Source organism: Pholcus phalangioides, unplaced genomic scaffold, assembly GCF_987345545.1.
Source record: "Pholcus phalangioides strain wild (caught in Gottingen) unplaced genomic scaffold, Ppha-v1.0 ptg000041l_1, whole genome shotgun sequence".
Classification (NCBI taxonomy): Eukaryota; Metazoa; Arthropoda; class Arachnida; order Araneae; family Pholcidae; genus Pholcus; species Pholcus phalangioides.
The window spans coordinates 4,457,977-4,466,449 of NW_028301627.1; positions in this window are offsets into that span (position 1 = coordinate 4,457,977).

An 8,473-nucleotide genomic window follows, 5' to 3' on the forward strand; every position below is an offset into this window, starting at 1 on the left:
ATGTTATTTGAATGGGGGGAAAAATTTCGAGAAAGATATTCTGTGCATTTCGTTTGAAATTTAATTTTTTTGTCACTCTATTCACAAATTTGTTCGTGGCTCTCCTCTTGCAAGATTTTCATCCGTGGCCCCCTGGAATATCCTAGGGCCCCCGGTTGAGAACCACTGCTATACAAGACGCTTAGCAAACGTGGGGGGGGGGGGTTATGACATTTTACTGGTGATTACTAGTTAGAGAAGGTTTCCAAATAATTTCCGACTACAGGTAACTCAGTAAAACATCGGTGTATATAACTCGTGTTCTTTGCTTTAGCTCAATTTTTTGAGTTCATAGCATTGAAATTAACAGAAACTGATTATAATAACATATAAAGGTGTTTTCATTTGATGATCTTGATCATTTTTGTCGCACATGCAATATAGGATATATATACTATACTATACTATACTCCAGCACTATATATATCCAGCAATTAAAGAATAAACAATTTCCGACATTTTAAATTTCTATACGGTATGTCTCACGTATAGGGGTCATGTTTTTAGTGAATTTCGTGAAAATTGGTTGAAAACTCTGCATGTTATAAGCAAAGATCATGCGATGAAATTTGGAATTTTTATAGAAAACATTTATATCTCTTAGTGAATATACGTGCTATTTTCACGAAAATGCACGCAAGTATTGCACAAATATTAGTGCAATATTTTTTTGAAGTCATTTGCAGCTTTGTCAAATACAGGGTTGATCAAAAACTTCTTTTCTTATTTAAATTTTTGTCCGTCCATTAAAAATTCACTGTCCACTAAATTTCCATTGGAAATTTTGAGTACTAATATAGGGTATATATGACCGAAATTTTGGAAAGATTCGCCCAGTATTTTCTTAGAAATTCAAGAAAATGTCTAAACTCCAAAAAAGACACAGACTTTGGATAATACAGGGTGATTCAGAAGTGCTCGCGACTAGAAAAAGGTAGAAGACTTCTGACATATACTAAATGTACATACACAACATATACTAAATGTACATACACAACATATACTAAATGTACATACACAACATATACTAAATGTACATACACAACATATACTAAATGTACATACACAACATATACTAAATGTACATACACAACATATACTAAATGTACATACACAACATATACTAAATGTACATACACAACATATACAGGGTTACCAAAAATTTCATTTTTAACAACTTCAAATGTTTGAAGAGAATGTAATGACACCTCAAATCAATGAGAAACATAATCACCTAAAAATATTTGTTCAATTTATTAAATCAATTCGAATGTAATTTTTTCATCGCCAGACATACGATTCAACCTTGCATAAATATTTAATCACAACACAAAATGAAAATAAAAATAAATACAAAACTATACAAGTGATGGGGCGAAAAAAAATCATGATTTAACCACTTCAAGTACAAGCTTTTGGCAAGAAATTCGGATTATCTATAATCGGGGCGATAAATCTGGCAACCTTGTGCTAACCTAACCACACGTTAGAAAAATGAAGAACGGAGAAAGAAAAAAGTATTGTAAATGACGTAGAGATGCGAGTTTCGTTTTTAATAGCTCTCTCTTTTCACCCTCACCTTACGTGTTCTCTTTCGCTCTCGCTTGCATATAGTAGAAAAACACATTATATGGGTGAAAAAAAGTCATTAGCAGGATAATAGAAAGAAAGGAGGGAAAGAAAGAGCAATTTTTTCCCTAGAGAATATAAAAAAGAGGGAAAGAGAGAGAGCAATTTTCTTAGAGACAGGATTATTACTACTACTACTAAACCACAGACAGGGTTACTATAAAGATTCGCGATGGTGAAGAGGGAGAAAAGAAAGCACAGAGAACACTTGTTTGAATGCACTTGTCTGAACTGAAACACTCGTGTTTGGACGTAAGTAATATTACGCCCGTGATCTTAATCTTCAATCAAATCAAACAAAAAATATTGTTTTTATTACTTGTAAACGGTCATCAAAACGCCATTTTGAAAAATTTGTCGACTGCAAAATGGATAGAACGTAATCACGAGGAGATATCGTCTTTATCCAGTCACTCCTCATTTCGTGCGGAAGCACTACCCCTCCGTATTCGTATGGAGTCACGTTTGCCTGAACGTGTTTTAGAACTTCTTTTGTGTTACTGTGGACGAAAATCTATGCATAAAATAGAACGAAAGGGATATAAAAAGATAAGAAATGAACCACAGATAGGGATAAAGAAACAATCTGGGGAAACGACAGAACAGAAAAATTTATTATTTGTGCTAACCGACATAAAAACGATTGTAACAAAAAATGGTAATATTTTAGAAAAATTCTGATATATATAAATATTCGTATTTGGTAATGGTTTTGATGCAAGAAAGCACAAAGCAATCAGCAGTTTTGAAAAGAAGTCTTCTCTCCCAGGGCCGTCTTTAGAGCATTATGGGCCCTCGAGCCAAGTGATTTTTCTGAGATCCCATCTGGCAAATTCTCGAAAATTTTCACTGGTTCTCATCTTTGTGAGGCCCGCATTCTCTTGAGGTCACTGGGCCGTGGCTGGGTGGGCCCATGCGTTGAAACGCCACTGCTCTTTTTTCCATTTTATTATACACCCAGTGGCCAAAAAATTATGAAAAACACCTGCTACTCATCACTAATATCGCGTGGTACCTTCTCCGGCTTTGATGACAGCAGATATTCTTCTAGTTACGGACCCTACAAGTTACTAGAACCGTTGCGGAGGAATATTAGCCCATGCTAACGAAATGACAGCTCTTAATTCCCTCAGATTAGAAAGTGGTGCTTCGGAGCATTTAAGAGACTTTTCAACCTCGTCCTACAAATGCTCAATCGGGTTGAGATAGCACCTCCTAGAGATAAAAGCCTCTGCACTTTTTGCCATAAACGTCATTCAGATTACCTAGCAAGTTTGCCACATCTTGAAACACAGCATCATATTTCTTTTCTTCTTATTTTGGCGTAGAATCTTCCTGACTGACTTTCAAATACGCATAGTGCATAGTCACGTGCATCATATCCTACGCGAAAACGTTGAAATATTTTTATATCGTAACTAAAAGATGGCAGCACACACAAAATGAAATGTGTGGAAAGAATATACCGGGGAAAGAAAGTTTCACCATTTTTGATAGAAAAAAAAGAAATGACTCACCTTCACTGTATGAAGTTGAAAGCATCTTAAAACGGAAATTATGACTAGAGTGCAAATGAAAAAAGAACACGACATTCATCTTCCTCGGAGTTGAGGAAAGGAAAGCCCTATCGTATGCAAAAAACTTACACAGAGTCCTTCGGAAGAAACGACACAGTTTACATTCCCAGTTTTAATACCGATCAGTGAATTTTATAAAATAACGGAAAGGGTTAATTTTCGTAAATTATTTATTTCCCAATTTTGAGCTTCCATCGTGCTTAAGTGTGGAACAAATTACGAGCACAGTTCTAGTCAAAATGTCTCAGAGCAACGTTGAAAATAAAAACTTAGATGAAAACGTTTAGATGAAAAAAACAAAAAAAAATTCCTAGGAGCAATATCAGCATAACCGTGTCTCTACTGTAGCTTGTTTCGATAGTTTACATATATACAGTCAAACCTCGTTAGTGCGTCATCCGGTTAACACATCACTCCGCTTATCTGGTCACTTTTTGGAAGTCCCGATTGTCCTCATGCAGGAATTGGCAAGCTATGGCTTACTCCGTTTAACGAGTCGCTCCGCTTACTAAGTCATATTTTTGCTCTCCCAAGAGTGGCTCATTAACGAGGTTTGACGGTACTTATTAAATTCTTGCTAATTCGTGAATTGAAATGTCTCAGTTGAATATTATGCATGGATAAACTCAGCGGCTCAGTTTGCGCTTTCCCTTATGCCGCCCCCTAAGTTTTGCTGCCCGGGCACTTGCCCCCTATAGCAATGTTGCTCAACCGACGGGCTGCGGCCTGGTATTGGGACGTGATATCATTCACACCGGGCCGCGACTGATCTGCTTTTCCTTTTACCCCCATTCATGTTCCGTTAATCATGTGTGGGACCGGTTCTTCCACTTACAAAAATAAATGAAACCGGACCGCGTTCTTCCACGGTATGAGAACCATTGTGCCCGATAGTTACGGCCCTGCTTCAAGTCTTTTATGTCGCCATCTGCGGAAGATTACTGTATTTAAGAGCTTGAGGAAGTTTTCGAAAAATTTTGTATTTACTTCGGATTCTTAATTTTTTCCCCTCTTATTCTGTTGATATTTTCGCTCAATTTAACGAGAGGTTTTAAGATATTAATTTTTTGGTTATTTTTTCCATCGATAACATCAAATTCTTCTGAAATTAACAAAATTTACTGATATTTATTCAAATGCAAAGGCCACAAAAAAAGTGAATTTCCCAACGAGGTGGCTGATAAGAGATGCCCATGATTAGTAATATGGATGATCTCAACCCAATAAAAGTGCATACGTCACGGAAAGTAAACTAATAGTATACAGCAGCGGTTCTCAACCTTTTTGACTCGCGGAGCCCTGTTTAGTAAAAAAAATTCTATGGCGGAGCCCCGTAGGCCCATTTCTTAATTATTTATCAAATTTACTGATTTATTTTTACTGTTTAAAAATATTCATAATTACTATTTTTAAATTTTACAGTTTTTTTATTTGACTCAAGCGGCCGCGGAGTCCCTGGAGAGTGCACAAGGAGCCCCAAAGGCTCCGCGGAACACCTGTTGAGAACCGCTGGTATACAGGGTGCCCTGCAAATAATGCGGCCTTTATCTCACCATCCGTCCGTCATAGAGACATAATTCTAATTTTAAGAGAAATGCTCGAAAGACGTTCAAAAATTACCCTTTACCAGTGAAAATATAGTGCCTGAGAGTGAAAAGTGTGGCACTGTGTAATGCAAAAAAATTCTAAATTTTTAGACGGTCCTTCTTCTAATTTCCAAACACAAAATTGTTTCTATATATATTAACAATATACATACCAGAATGGCAACACCAAAACTGTTCTGATCAACCAATTTTTATTTGATTAATTTTATAATCGTTACTGATTGAGCAAATACCTGTGAAAATACATAAATTTAATAAATGTGCATTTTTTCACAAATAAATTGCCCTATCTATCCTTATGTCAACAAAAATAATCCATGTTTCTAAGAGGAATATTCACAGAGATTTGCAAATTCAAGAAAAACTGAGGTAATTTGGGAAAGAACAGCCTTAAAAAGGACTCGGTGACTTTGTAAAGTTGCTTCGGGAGTGGGGGTCTGTCACGTGGCTTAAGCAATTCAGATTGTTCTAGTGCCCGTCATTCTCAGGAACAAGTCCAAACAGTTTCATACGAGGCTTTCATTGTTGATGGAATTTCGTTGTTCGCCAACAGAAAGAAATAAAATCATGAAATTCTGTCGAAAAACCATTGTTGTTCTCTATTATTAGTTATAATTGTTGTCGGTGATTTAACATCACTATATAAACAATGCGAATCATCGTATCATTAAAGAAAAAAAAGGAAGAGAGATTCGACCACGAAAATCTCAGATGAAGCTTTTTGGTTATTTTCTTAACCGGGATTCAGCAACGCCATGATGAGATGTCTCTGGTATGGTGTTGTTGTAGGAGGATGAGGGTAATTTGATTGGTAAAGTACAGGAGCGGGTCGGCGTGGAGCGATATAAGAGCTGTGATACTGCTTCAATACAGTCTGAGTAAATTGACCCTGGAATAGCAATAGGGTCGCTTGCTAAGCTACAAAAAAAGTATATTTACTGGGGAAGAGATATGTGCCTGCAGTATTTTTTTCTGTGTTCTTGCAGCAAAACACAGATTAAGACGCGGGACGCCGTGTTACAGTGTTTATCTTAGCTACGGATCCTGGTGTAGATGTTTTTTCTGTTCAGTGACGGCCTTTTTCAAAATTAGCGTTTGAATGAAAGAACAGTACATTTTTTTCTGAGTCGTTAGACTAGCCTTAAAATAGAATTTTTATGGTTCTGGGATGAGGCGGTGGGTCAGAACCGGTAAAGCGCACTGGTGAAACCAAGGCATGACCTCGTCCGGTTTTTACTAATTACCTCAGAATGGGGTAAAGGCGAAAGAACTATGGACCGATTTCTGGATAGATTTAGATGAATTTGCGGGACGCCGCGATCATTGAATTGGATTTCAGAAAGGAGCTTGATGAATGGCATGCCGATGCAATCATCAAGGGTCAAAACCTTCGCTCGGTTCTCTTACGGAATCCTAGGTTGTTCGCCAAGTGTGTATAGGCCTGAAAAGTTTGAGTGCACACTTGGCGGACACTACATTATAATAAAGGATCTTCCATTAGATATTAGTCTTGAATTTTATCAACATTATAGAACAACAGATAAGCTTTCGGCAAATATAGAATTCCAAAATTGTGGATGTGTGGGATGGGATTTTCGTTTTCAGTGGCGCAATAATGAGGTCGAAATGAGATTTCGCGCTTTCCAGTGGTGATGGTTCCGATACGGAAAACAAAAATGACGATCATGAGCTGCGTTTTTACGAATGAGTCTCAAGAGCTTACGTCAGTTCTTCGCAACTCACTTGCGCTATTTGTAATTCATCCTTGATCAAGAAAGCAGCGGATGTACTATCTGCTCATGCTTCTTCTCGTCCCATCCGTATTTTATGCATGGATTCATAAGCATGACATTAAGGAGACGTTCAAGAATTACGTCAGCAAATTTTCAGCTAATTTTAACCCCCCCCCCCCGTCAGCAATAGTCAACAAAATTCTGACGCCCTCCCGGTTGTCACAAAATTTCGTCAGCACTGCTCCCTATCTCCTAACGCATATTGGTGGGACCAGAAACTTACGCAGGAGGGGGGGCATAGGGGGGCAAGTGCATCTCCGCCTACCAGACGAGAAAAAAAATTTAATGCAAAAAATATTTTTTTAAATTAAAATTTCGAAATAAAATATCTTTATATCTTATTATAATCAATTTCTGTTAATTTCAATGTTATTTGGAGGGTAAGAAGTCAAAATTTCTGTTTAAGGAATTAATTCTGCCCCACACCCTTTAAGCAATACATGGCAAACCCTTGACCCGTGGACCAAATCTGGCCCTTAAGTTTGTCTGATATGGATTACCTCCTGAAACCTTAATTTTGTAAAAATGAACTAAGCAGTGAAGTTATTCCAGCGTGTAACCATTCTAATGGTTGTAACGTACGGGATAATGGCGCAAATACTGAGTGCGTGCCTTTTATTCACTCTGACGCAGAATTGCATACGACTTCTTCTTCTACTTCTTCCCCAGGTTACACATGCACCTCGTACACATTCCCCTGCGGAATTTCTAACGAATCGGCACATGCCAGAATGCGTGGCCCCTAATGTATTTATGTAGCGCTTGTTCAGTGTTCATGCTGCCATCTGTCGTTCATGGAAGTTTGATCTTTCAGGTCAGTTTATAAGCTTTGTTTATAAGGAGCGTAGCTGAATGAAGAATTCAGTTGTTTATACCTGAGCTTCGCCATCACCACATAAGGCACTTCTGATTTTGAGAGTAGGTAGCAGCACCAACAATATTTTTAGAAATGAATTTCTTAAAGTATTCGTGAGTATCAAATTAATTTTAATTCCCTTTTAAAATTGTTAGTGCCATTGTGAATTTGCGGCAAACGCTACAAGCCAAAAAAAAAAAAACTGCTTTAACGGCGTAACATTTCGAGTTACCCAGTACATACGGGTTTTGTAATTGCGTAACGCAGTGACAAAACTGTTCATGTGAACATAATAATGATTCATTACCAGGATTTCAAGCCCATCGGAAAATATAAATAAGGGGCCATTCAAGTATGACGTAAGCAGATTTTCAGCCATTTTTGACCCCCTTCCCCTCCCCCCTGTCAGCAAACTTTTGTCAGCAACTTAGAATATTTCATGACCAGATAAGCGGAGTGACGTGTTAACCGGGTGACGCACTAACGAGGTTTGACTGTATATATGTAAACTATCGAAACAAGCTACAGTAGAGACATGGTTATGCTGATATTGCTCCTAGGAATTTCGAGAATTTTGAAAAATCTCCAGTTTTGAATTGGCTGCACCTAATGATACCGAAACTGTTCCAGAGAACTTAATGTGCAATTTAACGTTCAACCAGGATCCGGAAAAACCGGATAGATATCGAAGAACATGATGAAAATTAGTCGCTTCGATTAAGGAGAGATGTGTTGCGTATTTCAGTGTATGCAAATGTGACTAAGCAGCTCGCGCATCGACGCCATGCTTTTATATACCTGTCGAGAAAGCAATGGCTCTCACGATGTTTTTCAGATCCTGTCCAACAAGTCTTAATCTGATCTGTTACTTGTTGAGCTTTATTAAATACATTCAGTTGGATATCACAGCGTGATCATCAGACCTACAAGATTCCGACACAACAAACCTGTAAAAACAAATTTTATTGACAA